We start from the raw sequence: 13,572 nt of genomic DNA, 5'->3' as shown, positions 1-13,572 counted from the left end.
ATTGTAATATTTATTTTGAATAAGCCTTACTTGTCTCTAGCTGTGCTCCTTGTTACCATGCCCCTGAAGTATAAACTTACTAAAGGAAATCACTGTCTTAGATATTTTTGGCTTGAAATAAAGAAAATAGAATAATAAGTAGACAGTTAAAGTATTTATATGTTGAAGAGATGTTTTGTTTATAAAATCTTTTGAGTTCTAATTCTATTTCTGTCCCTAATCTGTCTATTAGGTCAGTTCTATCTTATTAATAAGAAAATATAATAAAGACAAGAAACTAAAAATCTCTTATTTAATATCTATAAAGTCATCTAACTGTATTATTATATGTTTAAGGTACAAAAGAGAATATGAACAAATATTAAATTCATCCCCAAATTTATAAGGATAAAATGAACTATTCATATTTAGAAGTTTGATTAATAAACCAATGCTTTTATTTGTTTATTCAGCTTTCATGGACAAAGGTTTAATGCTATTATTCCCTCTTTCTCTCAGAATATTGTCTAAGAGAATCTCTTATTCTTTTTAAATTATAAACTTACTCATTTACAGAAAATCTTCAGGAATCTATACTAATAAAAGAGTAATATGCTAATTATCATAGACCGGGAGACCTTCTGAGAGACTTTCCAGAAAAAGCCATGGTGGTGGGGTTGAGGCAGAGGAGGTTAGGGGTGATCAGACCAAGAGGAAAGGAGAGCTGGAGGTGATTAGGCCAAATATAAAACCAGGCCGGGGGTGGGGCAGTTGGGGGCAAGCAGGCTGGTGAGGAGGCAGTTGAGGGAGAGCAAGCAGGCAGGGGAAGGCAATTGGGGGTGGGCAGGCGGGCAGGGGGAGGCAGTTGGGAGTGATCAGGCTGGCAGGGGTGCAGCTGGGGTAGAGCAGGCCAGCAGGGGGACAGCTGGGGAAGAGAAGGCCAGTGAGGGGAGGCAGTTGGGTGCAATCAGACCAGCAAGGGCGGGGGTGCCATTGCGATGAGCAGGATGGTGTGCAGAGTGGTTAGGGGTGATCAGACAGGCAGGCAGGTAGGTGCACAGTTAGGAGTCAGTGGCCCCGGATTGCGAGATGGATGTCCAACTGCCGATAGAGGCCCGATCCCTTAAACTGGCAGTGGGACATCCCCCAAACGGTCCCAGATTGGAGAGGGTGCAAGCCGAGCTGAGGGACACCCCCCCATGCATGAATTTGTGCACCAGGCCACTAGTATATCATAAAAGTGCATTATATTAAAGAGTTTCAGTTTTATATTTGGGATTAAAAATAAACAACACATGATATAGGTTTGTGAAGGAAACAAGAATGCTAATTTCCTTTTTTGCCCTTGGTTTTTCTCATTTCGGGATATTTATGGTAGGTTAAGATGGGAGAAATGGTCAGGTGTGTTTATATAGTATTTCTACATACTCTGTGATGTCAAATAACTGTGTTTTACTTTATAGAATATTTTAAGTGTCACAAAATAACAATGGTCACAAAAGTCTTTGTGATATTATTTTTAAGTATAAACTTAACTGAATTATTTATTTCATTTCTGACATGAAGGGAAGTTTTGAGAGGAGACTGAAGGCATCTTTATCTCAATAGTTATGGTTTTTACCTTTTCCTTTCTTGATTTGATAATCTCTATTCCTAATATACAAGTCCAAAATGCCTGCTAATTTGGTAAACAAAGCAGGGCTTAAGGCATTCTTTTAGTGAGATATTAAAATGCAAATAAGATATTAAAAGTAAAAGAAAACAGCAATTTAAATTATTTTGCAGGACATTTACTTATCCCAGACCAAGTGCAGTAGTAACACCCTTTTCCCCAATAGATACTAAGGAGGCTGGGTGGTCTTAGGTGTATCTGATGATTGAACAATGAGTTGACCAGGAGGTCAAGACTTGGTGACCATGATAAGCCAAGCTCTCCAAGGAGGATACAAGCAAGAGGCATAAATATGAGGGAGAACTAATAACAGAAATGGTAAGATGCTCCAAGTATGCTCATTTCCATGTTTTTTCAGCCTCTCATCAACACCTTGCTGTTACTAGGTAATTCTGTATTCATCTTTACGAATAACATACCATTGTGTATAGGAAAGTAGTAATGGATTCTGTTGTAATTCCACCACAATATTTGCTCTCCTCCAGTAGGTGCTCTTAATGTTTATTTGTCCAAATTACTCTAACTCATATTGTGTTGTGGAATGTTAGGAATGGATGACTCCAAATCAGAAACAAGTGCACGGAGCACTGCAGAATCATTAATTTTCTAAACATCAGGACAATATGCTAATTACATTATACCTTCTCATGAATGCAGTTATTGGTTACTATCTTTAGTGTGTACTTGTAGAAATTTTTAAAGTACACTTGACTAAGAATGTTATGAACCCACTGGCAATTACTGTTTGAAACAAGAAAGTGGCAGACAAGTTAGAAATGAGAAACCAATTTCAAAGCAGCACTAAAAAATGTCTGTCTGTCATGTTTAAAATTGTAGTTAAAATCTGAAATTCTCAATATTTTCTCTTCATTGGATGAAGAACTTTAGAAAATAAAAATCCATTTGTTAATTTCTGCTGGCATATTAAGAAACATTCTTATTTAATGAAATTTATACTTTATGTGGCTGTGCTCAAGTTTGCTTTTACATAAAATTACTCTAATTGTTGTTTGAGCTTGATCACATCCTATATTACAATAGGCTAAAATGCAAATTGACTGAACAGCGGAAGGAATGACTGGTTGCTATGATGTGCACTGACCTCCAGGGGGCAGATGCTCAACACAGGAGCTGCCCCTGGTGGTCAGGGCACTCCCCCAGGGGGGACACTGCTCAGCCAGAAGCCCTGCGCCAGGCTAATAGCTGATGAGTGCAGTGGCGGTGGCAGGAGCCTCTCTCACCTCCATGGCAGTGCTAAGGATGTCCGGTGGATGGCTTAGGCCCACTCCCCATCCTTTGGGCATTTCCCAAGGGCTCTCAGACTGTGAGAAGGTGCAGGCTGGGCTGAGGGCTGGCCATCCCCTCCAACCTGAGTGCAAGAATTTAGTGCAATGGGCCTCTATTTGTTCAATAATTAGTTACATTTAAAATGTCTCCACTGTTCCAACATATAGGGATTAAAATGCTTCCTGAGCGTTGGGCACAAGTAGTAGAAAACAACGGAAACTATATTGTTGATTAAATTTTGTTGTATTGTTTAAATAAATTCAATTTTAAAAAGGTATTAGAAAATGACATTAATTATTACTAGACCTAATACATTTTATAACCTTCCAACCAGTCACTTAATCTCTTTAAGCTTCTTTTTCTTTTTCTTTTTTTTATCTTAACTGGAGTGGAATTGAAACTTTATAAATCTATAGTAAAAGTTAGGACAGCATGGCCAGTGTGCCTCAGTGGTTGAGAATCAACCCATGTACCAAGAGGTCACAGGATCAATTCCCTGTCAGGGCATTGCTGACTCAATCCCCAGGAGGAGACATGCAGGAAGTAGCCAATCTATTCGATATGTTTCTCTCTCGTTACTATTTCTAGCTGTCTATCTCTCCCCCTCCTCTCTGTTTAAAATCAATAAAAACATATTTGTTAAAAAAGATTAAGAGCAATGTATAGACATCACTTAGTATAGTGTGCTTGTCATATAGTAACATACAATAAACATATAAATGCCATACTAATCTTTAAAAATATATCATTATATTTTAGGGAAAATAAAATAATATTACTTTTGGACAACTCTAAATATAAATTGGGAAATAAGATATTTTGTTCATCTATCATAACAAGTTTTGTTTTTCTAGCCTAAAATGGTAAAAACAACACAGTGGCAGGGAGAAAATACTAGTCTTATTTGCATAAAAAGATAAATTCATTGTCTTTGGTTTAGCTCAGTGTTCGGCAAACTGCAGCTCGTGAGCCACATGCTGCTCTTTGGCCCCTTGAGTGTGGCTCTTCCACAAAATATCATGGCCTGGGCGAGTCTATTTTGAGGAAGTGGCGTTAGAAGAAGTTTAAGTTTAAGAAATTTGGCTCTCAAAAGATATTTCAATCGTTGCACTATTGATATTTGGATCTGTTGACTAATGAGTTTGCTGACCACTGGTTTAGCTTACCTTTAAAATTATTTATGTTTAATCCTCACCCCACCCCCAATGTAAGGTAAAAACTGACTTATCCAGTGATGTATTTGATCAACAGTACTTCTGAGATATTCTGAGATATGTACATATAAAAGTGGAGTCTCTGTATGTTAGGTGTTGAAAACAGAAAAGCTAACATATAAGGATCGGCATGGAAAGGGCCTCCCTTTAGCACAGTGTAGAAAACAGTAAGCTCAATAGCATGGCACATGGTTGGTTTATTAGTAGGCCTGTGATTTAACAAGGTAAATTTATGAGAAAGCATTGTTATCTTTGCTATGTTTCCCATTTCTTCCTTGAGTGTGGCACATTCAAATCACTCAAAGGGGAAAAGGCTGTTGCTCATGGCAATGTGTATTATTTTACTAGAGATGCCTCCATGTAGGCCAATTAAATATGGCACACCCAAGGGGTCTGGCTGATAATCCAGAGTAAGTGCAGTTCCTGAAGCAGAGGAACCTCCAGGAGATGTAGCAAAAAGTAATAGCAGTTATTTCCCACAGTACATGAGCACAACATCCATCACAAGGAGCAGGAACAGCCGCTGAGGCCTTTTTAATGAACTGTCTCAGGGAAAAATGTCTGCTCCATAGTCACATAGTAAAAAAGCTACAACAAAACATTCTGGGCTTCTACTGTGCTCACATCACAAGATAATATCAGAGAAATGTGGCTTTGAGATTCAAATATCATTGCCTTTTAAATGAATAAATAAACAAAATTTGGGAAAGGAAAAAGCATGCCTAAGCAATGATTCATTTTTACAATAATGTTTTAAGATTAATTCAGAATAGTCCTAATACCATAAAATAGTGTTTTAAAAAGTAAAACCAAATACAGGAAAAATTAGAGGGTATAACAAAGATCCAAATGTCCAGAGAAAACAAAGGAAGAAAATTATAATAAAATTATATTGAGTATTCTAACCAATCCCCAGGGGTTTCTGCATAGTTTTATGTAGAATGATATTAACATATATTGATAGATCAATGGTGCATTCAGCACCTTCTAAGGAGTACCATAAGAGCTATATAATTATAGCCCTAAATTTCCTGCATCTGTTTTCTTTTCAAAGTACTATTCCAAATGATAGGCTTTGTCCTTTGCAAGTGTTCTCTCATTAGGTCGGAGTTCATATTTCACAAGGGTTTTGACAAATCTTCTTGCTGTACGTGCTAAAATATTAATATTATAAGTTCATACTTGGTATTTACTTACATAAAAGTAAATCAGCTTTGCATCTTAACCATATCTTTTCATTCACTTTCATTAACTTAATATCTTTTTTAATTATTATTATTTTTTAATTGTTTGAAGTATTACATTTCTCCTTCTTCCCTGATTGACCCCCTGCCTGGCCACTCCCACCCCCGAGGGCAAGCCCCCACTGCCCCAGTGTCTGTGTCCATTGGTCATGCTAATCTTCATGCAGACAAGTCCTTTGGTTGATCTCTCTCCCTTACCTCCACCCTCCCCTACCTTCCCTCTGAGGTTTGACAGTCTGATCGATGATTATCTGTCTCTGGATCTGTTTTTTGTTCATCAGTTTATGTTGTTCATTATATTCCATAAATGAGTGAGATCATGTGATATTTACCTTTCTTTGACTGGCTTATTTCACTTAACATAATGCTCTCCAGTTCCATCCATGCTGCTGCAAATGGTAAAAGTTCCTTTTTTATAGCTGCATAGTATTCCATTGTGTAGATGTATCACTGTTTTTTAAGCCACTTATCTGCTGATGAGCACATAGACTGTTCCCAAATCTTAGTTATAGTGAATTGTGCCGCTATGAACATAGGGGTTCATATGTCTTTTCTGATTGGTGTTTCTGGTTTCTTGGGATATGGTCCTAGAAATTGGATTCCTGAGTCAAATGGGAGTTTCATTTTTGCTTTTTCAGGAAACTCTATACTCATACTGTTCTCCACAGTGGCTGCACCAGTCTGCATTTCCACAGCAGTGCACAAGGGTTCCTTTTTCTCTGCATCCTCGCCATCACTTGTCGTTTGTTGATTTGTTGATGATGGTCATTCTGACAGATGTGAGATGGTACCTCATTGTTTTGATTTGCATCTGTCGAATGATTAGTGACTTAGAGCATGTTTTCATGTCTCTTGGCCTTCTGTATGTCCTCTTCAGAAAGTGTCTATTTAGGTTCTTTGCCCATTTTTTGATTTGGTTGTTTCTCTTCCTTTTGTTAAGTTGTATGAGTTCCTTTTGGAGATTACATGCTTATCTGAAACTATAGGCCCAATGCACAAAATTCGAGAAAAGGGCTTGGCCCCCTGCCATGGCAGCCAGGGTCCTCTGCCACCTCTGCCTTGGCCCCTTTTACCATGGCTTCTTCTGGAAGGATGTCTGGTCTAATTAGCATATTATACTTTATTATTATAGATAACATTGGCAAATATGTTCTCCAATTCTGTGAGTTTTCTTGTTTTGTTGATGGTTTCTCTTGCGCAAGAACCAATTTGCCGCTCGATCCAATCCCTGAGGGCTCCCTGGGGGTATCTGAAATCTTTGTTTCCCTGCTGAGCTCAAGGTTGGGTGTGGCTTAGCTGCTAGGAGGGGCCTGATCTTCAGGAGAAAAATGTCTGTTCAGGGTTGTAGGGATTGGATTAACCCAGAGCTGAACTCATGATCACCTCTCCTTATTTTGTTCCCAAACTTCCACAAACCATGTTCCCCTGCAGAGCAGCCTCAGTGAGTGTTTGTAATTGAAAGATCCTATGCACTGGATTCAGCAAGTAAAAGCAAGGGAATTATAAAGACAGAGCAACCACACCACTGTATGTCTCTTCTTACCCCTGCCCCCCCCCCCCCCCCCCCCCCCCCCCCCCGGCCTCCATTACTGTGTGGCCAGTGCAGAACTTCAGGCTTCATTTCTGAGTGCAGCCTTCCATGGCTGTGGGCTTAGATCTAGAGTTCCCTCCTGCCAGCCACCCTGTGGACTCCCTTCCATGTATCCCCAAGGGATATAGAGTTGGGGCAGAACAACCTCCTTCTGACACTGTAGTCCCAGCTACATATGTTTCTCCTTCCAGCCTAGATCCCCATCACACCTCTCTCTAGGGGACCTTTGACCTTTTCACCCATGGATTATCTCATCTGCTGTGTTTAATTTGCCAATTCTAGGTGGATGTTATTCAATTCAGCTGTTTCTTCTATCTGCTATGTGAGAAGGTGCCAGACCCATCTGCCTATTCAGCTGCCACTTTGTTTACCCCTGGACAAATTATTTTAGGAGCCTGTGACCAGAGAGGCTGGAGTCTCAATGTTCATGAGTTCAGAGCCAAGGCAGCTGATCCCTGGCCAGTGTGGCTGTAGGGTTATGGGTGGTGTCTGAGGTCTTCCCTGGTGGAGTTGAGGCTGGTCTCCCAGTCACAGCCATGCTCCCCTTCAAGATGGTGTCATCTCTGTGGCAGAGCTGGCCATGCAGGGAGAGGTTTCAGCAGTGGTAGAGGCTGCACGGCTGGGGGAGCCTGGTCCACCAGTCCCCAATAGTCCTGTGGAATATACAATAACTGTCCCTCACTCACACATACACACACGCCCCACACATCCACGCACTCCCCTTTTTCTCTCTCACTCACTCACTCACACTCTCTTCCTCACTGCCATCCCATGGCCCACCATCTAGGCACCCAGTAATTTAATATCTCAATAGAAATATCAAATCTTAAGTAATTGGCAAAATTATATAAAAATCTGCTTGCAATGAGTCTCCACTAAATTGTCCCCATGCACTATGTGTCTTTAATAGTTTCTGTTTTTCTAGAAAATTGAAGAATTTTGCATATAAAAGAAAATAGTTGATTAATCAATGAGGATTTAAAAATATATAATTATGTTGAGTGGTAAGTCTTAGACTGCATATTAACATTTTAAATATTTGGTTTTATTAAAATTTTAGGAAATTGTTATTTAGATATTTGATGCATTACACATTATGAGAGATTAATGGGACATTTTAATTTTCAATTAAAATCTACTTAAGTACATTAGTTGTACAATATTAGCATGGTATTATGATAGTACCACAATTATTACAATATTAGTTCAGTATTAACTCTTGCAGTAGTCAACTTTCAAGCTAATAACAAAATATTAAGGATATAATTATATTCCTTTTAGATTTTGTTCTTACCCAATCATCTTCCATTTACTTTTTTTTTTTTTCTTTGTGGATCTGGGAATTGTGCTGAGAAGTTAGCAAATTCCATTCTTTCCAAGATCTCTGGTGCTTGTATCTAAAATTATTTTTTTCTCATAATAATTTAAGATTCTGTCAACCTCCTATCTAATGTTATAAATATCTTCTTGTCTCTTAATTTCTTAAATACAACCATGACAATAGCTTCTGGAATACCATGGATTTCAGTTTGAGTTAAAAAATTAGGATTCTGCTTTCCATCGGGCTGCTAAGGATTATGATAATGCTGTTAATTATCATAATTGTCTTGTTAGAGTGAAATTGAGTGAGACATACATATCTCTCAGGCAGCAGATTAAGACCTAAGAAATAAGTACCATCTTAGTCTGCTTGGGCTTCCATAATAAAATACACCCGTGGTTGGCAAACTGCGGCTCACGAGCCAAATGAGGCTCTTTGGCCCCTTGAGTGTGGGTCTTCCACAAAATACCACAGCCTGGGCAAGTCTATTTTGAAGAAGTTGTATTAGAAGAAGTTTAAGCTTAAAAAAATTTGGCTCTCAAAAGAAATTTCAATCTTTGTACTATTGATATTTGGCTCTATTGGCTAATGAGTTTGCCGACCACTGCTCTACACCAACTGCCTTACACTACAAACATTTATTTTCTCTCAGTTTCGGATACTGGAAGTTCTACACCAAGATTCTGACTAGTGAGAGCTCTCTTCCTGGCTTGCAGATGGCTGCTGTTCCTCTGTGTGCTCACATGGACACATATATGTAGGCAGAGCCATCTTTCTCTCTTCCTCTTCGTAGGAGGCCATCAGCCCTATTGGATTAGGACCTGACCCTTATGATTTCATTTAACCTTAATCATCTCCACAAGGTCCCATCTCCAAATACAGACCCACTGGGGGTAGGGGGCTAAACATGAATAACAGGAGGACACAATTTGATCCACAGTAAGTACCATGGCCACACATTCAATCATACAATTTGGAGATAATTTATGTCTTGATTATTTTATTCAGCAAGTGCTACCACAGTAGCTTTTCCACTTGCTAAGTTTCTGGAAGGCATCAACATTGCATACCTTAGCACCTGCTTCACATTAATTTGAACAGTTCAGCAACTCCGAAAAGAGTTCAGCAATATTTTATGCAGCTTTAAGTGTTCCATGTACTTCACTCTATTCTTCAAGGAGAAAACTTTATGCTAGAGCAGCAGGACCAAATGTTCTTTCTGAAATTGTTTGCCTGTGGATTAAATCTCTTCATCCCAGACGATTTACTAAACCAGAAATTGTGCTTAAAGCCATGCATTCTTTAATGTTCATATTACAGTGCCCTCTTTTTTCCTGTGTTCCATTCTCCCAGGTAAAAAATATCAGTAATGCTGGCAATAGCTCCTTCTGACCATCTCAAAGTCATGACCATGATTTGTATATAACATAACCAAATATGCATTGACATTCAAGAAACATTTTTCCCAGTTGGCCAGAGATACCAATTTGAGTATGGTATTCGCAGCCTTGCAAAAAAGATTGAAAGCCTAGGAACAATACTAACTTGTATTATTTAATTTTTTAATGTCTTCCTGTTTTGTAAAATAGATATATAATTTTGCATAAAAATAGTAAAATTAGCACTCCCTGAAGTAAGACTTCCTCTAATTAAGAAATGAAAATGTACAAAAGCAGAACCTCCTATGAAAATGGAAGCTTTTTATTTTTTTATTTTTCAAATGTACTAAAAATCTTATGTGGGACTTTGATTAAAAGACAAGCTTCCCCTGACTGCAAGGTCAACGGTTTCCACTCAGTGTTCAAGATCCAGGGCAGTGTCAGCTGTGATCATGAAATTTTAGCTCACTTCTCTGTAGAGAGCAGTCAACCCCTTCTCTCCCTTATGCCTTCACTGCTAAACCAGACACGGTGAGATGTATGAGATTTCACCCAACTTCAAGCTGACAAGTGAGCCTGTCACGATTTCATGAATTACAGCAGAAAACACAGGCTTTTGGATCCAAAACACAAAAACATTTTTTTTTTTTACCAACTGCTACTTCAGTAGCCAGAGTTATATATGGTGCCAGTTCTCTGAGCCCAAATCCCCAGAAAGGGCTGACAAGAGAGTTTGGTATTGTCTACACATGCCCAGGTGATATGTGATAGGTGAGAAACCTGGAGATTAGGAAAGTTCAATCTTATAAAAAGTCTGCTAGAAAGTTATCTATCCTCCCCATGGAGAGATAAATTACTTTTCTGATACTGGAATGGCAGGACAGGTACACTGAGGAGGAGAGGAAGAGTGTCCCCAAAAATGTACACACATTTTAACAGCCCAATGTTTGAAATAAAATGTATTGTAATAAGCAATGACTTTGTAATTATTTAAAGTGTGTGTATACATTATGGGGGATACTCTATGCACATAGGAAATGAGAGATCAAAGGATGTTCTTAGTAAAAATTTGAAACCTTTCTTCAAAATAAAAGAAAACTTTTACAGATGTCTTTGTTTAATTTTAGTAAAATTTATTTATTACTCCTCATTTACAGTTCTATGAGATTTAAAAAGCACATATCTACATAAAACACAAACACAATCAAGGTGCAGGACAGTTTTATCACCTCCAGAATAATCCGCTTATACACATACACACACATACACACAGACACACACACACACACACACACACACACACACTGCATTTATGTACATATAATCTTTATAACATTAGAGTTCCAAAGTCCAAAGTGGATCAGTCTCACTGGGCTAAGATGAAGGTGTTGGTAGGGTTGTTTTCATTCTGTAGGTCCCAGGTGAGATCCTTTCCCTGGTCTCTTTTCACTTGTAGAGGCTAAGTGCATTTCCTAGGCTCATGGACCCATTCCATTATCTTCAAAGCAAGATGATTGGGCTGAGGAGTCCTTTTCACATTACTATCTCTTTGATCTGTCTCTTCGCTCTTTCTCTTCAATCTTAGAGAGGGCCTGGTGATTATATTAGCTTTACCTTGGTAATCCTGAATAGACTCCCTATTTTAACATCCTCAATTGAATAGTATCTCCAAATTGCCCTTTACATATAAAAAAAAATATTCATAGGTTCTGAGGATTAGGGCATGGGCATATTTGGGGGAAATTATTCTGCCTATTAGAGCATGATTCATATGATCTAGCTTTGTGGAAGTACTCTAGAGGCCCAGTGCATGAAATTCATGCACTCAGAGGGGTGAAGTCCCTCAGCGCAGCCCGCACCTTCTTGCAGTCCGGGTGTTGTAGGTAGGGTAGTGGTCAGCAAGCCGTGGCTCAGGAGCCATATGCAGCTCTTTGGCCTTTGAGTGTGACTCTTCCACAAAATACCATGGCCTGGGCAAGTCTATTTTGAAGAAGTGGCATTAGAAGAAGTTTAAGTTTAAAAAATTTGGCTCTCAAAAGAAATTTTAATTGTTGTTCTGTTGATATACGGCTCTGTTGACTAATGAGTTTGCTGCCCACTGTCCTAGGGGATGTCTGACTCACAGTTTAGGCCCATTCCCCGCTGGCAGTCTGACATACTTAATGCTGCTTCCAAGGCCTCTGCACTCACCAGCCATGAGCCTGGCTTCTGGCTAAATGATGGTCCCCCTGTGGGAGCACACTGACCACCAGGGAGCAGCTCCTGCATTGAGTGTCTGCCCCTTGGTGGTCAGTGTGCATCATAGTGATCAGTCATCCACTGTTCAGTCTATTTGCATATTAGCCTTTTATTATATAGTATACTATATATTGTTAGTACTTTTTTGATATTTTCCTGGTTTATAAAGAATGGTGTAGTCTATAATTCTGCTGCCTTGCATGAACAAGTTGATTGCTCACCTTCTAGATTTATCATCTCATTTATAGCACTAACTTGGTGGAGGTTGAGTTTTTAGGCACATGATTTGATCCAAAGCATTTTCAATACATATAATGAACTCGGCTATAATAGAATGCTAATATATTTATGAAGGGTGTAATTGTGTTTCAAAGCCATTTCAAGGAAGCACTGTAGCATGGTAGAAATCACCTGGCACCAGAGTTCCAATAAGCTATTAGTTTCTTGTACTACTAATGAGGCTAGAATTTCTAATGCTAAATTTCCCCTTAAAAAATGCCTCATCCTTATTTAATACCAATGTTTTCTTCTCACTTTCATCTTGTCTAATTCTGTGGCAAATCAGTGGAACCAGGGACCTAGCTCATGCTATTTTACACATTTCCAACTTCTATTTCTTGCACTGACATCCACAGAGTTCTATTTGTATGGTTGATTTCAGAAAGGAAATACATCTCTATGATCCCTGAACAGTTTGTTTCCCTATGAAAATATAAAAACAAACAAACAGAAACCAACCCCCCCCCACACACACACACAAAAATAAGAGTTCTAGAAGTTGTTCTCAGGTTACAGGACCACTGTGATAATAATGTAACTTTATTCAGTTAGCTATCTAGTTAATTTTGTCTTTTTATAAAAATCATTTTGATAGAGTAAGACTTGTAATTATGACTTTGGGCCCTTTCAAGGGATTATTTTACCTATTTGTGATTAATTTCAGGACTGCTAAATAGATTATGAGTTGGTAAAGTCAAAGTTAAAACACTATTGCATACTAGTCTTTGAAGGAAACTGACAATTATTTTAGGTTGGCATGTGAAAAAATAATAGACATCTATTCTCACTAATAATATTTTCTCTTAACATAAATATGAATATATTTACAAAACATGTCTTAATGGATCTTAAAAATTTCCTATGAGAGGCAGAAGAGAAGAAAGAAAACCAGGTCTTAGGCTGGCAGGTCATTCAGAATGTGAAACTATTTTAGTCCAGATGAGAAGTATTTAAGTGTTGGATCAGTTTTTGAATTTTATAGTCTTCCATCAGTTCTGTAAGTATGAGCTTGGTTTAAAATACATATATTTTGGGTGTTTTGAGATAACAATTTCAACTGTAGTTTGCATTACCTAACAGCTCATTTTGGAAACTTTCCTGGAAGAGCCTTATGCCTAGCACAGAGAGACTACTTTTAAATTAGCATGGCTTATTTTTCAGAATCTATTGTTTGAGATCCAAATCTTCAGTAATTTAGAACTTAAGTTTAAATTATTCCCTCTGAGGTATCTGGATCCTAAAGGCTAAAGGAAGGATATTGTATCCAGCTATATTTCATATTTTAAAAGCGTATTCTTTAAACTCATAGAAATATCATTTCTTTTGTGTTCTCATATATTTTTAAGTTGAATTAGTTATATCTAATTA

This window comes from Pipistrellus kuhlii, unplaced genomic scaffold (genome assembly GCF_014108245.1).
Source record: "Pipistrellus kuhlii isolate mPipKuh1 unplaced genomic scaffold, mPipKuh1.p scaffold_m20_p_1, whole genome shotgun sequence".
Classification (NCBI taxonomy): Eukaryota; Metazoa; Chordata; class Mammalia; order Chiroptera; family Vespertilionidae; genus Pipistrellus; species Pipistrellus kuhlii.
This window is presented reverse-complemented; position numbering follows the sequence as displayed.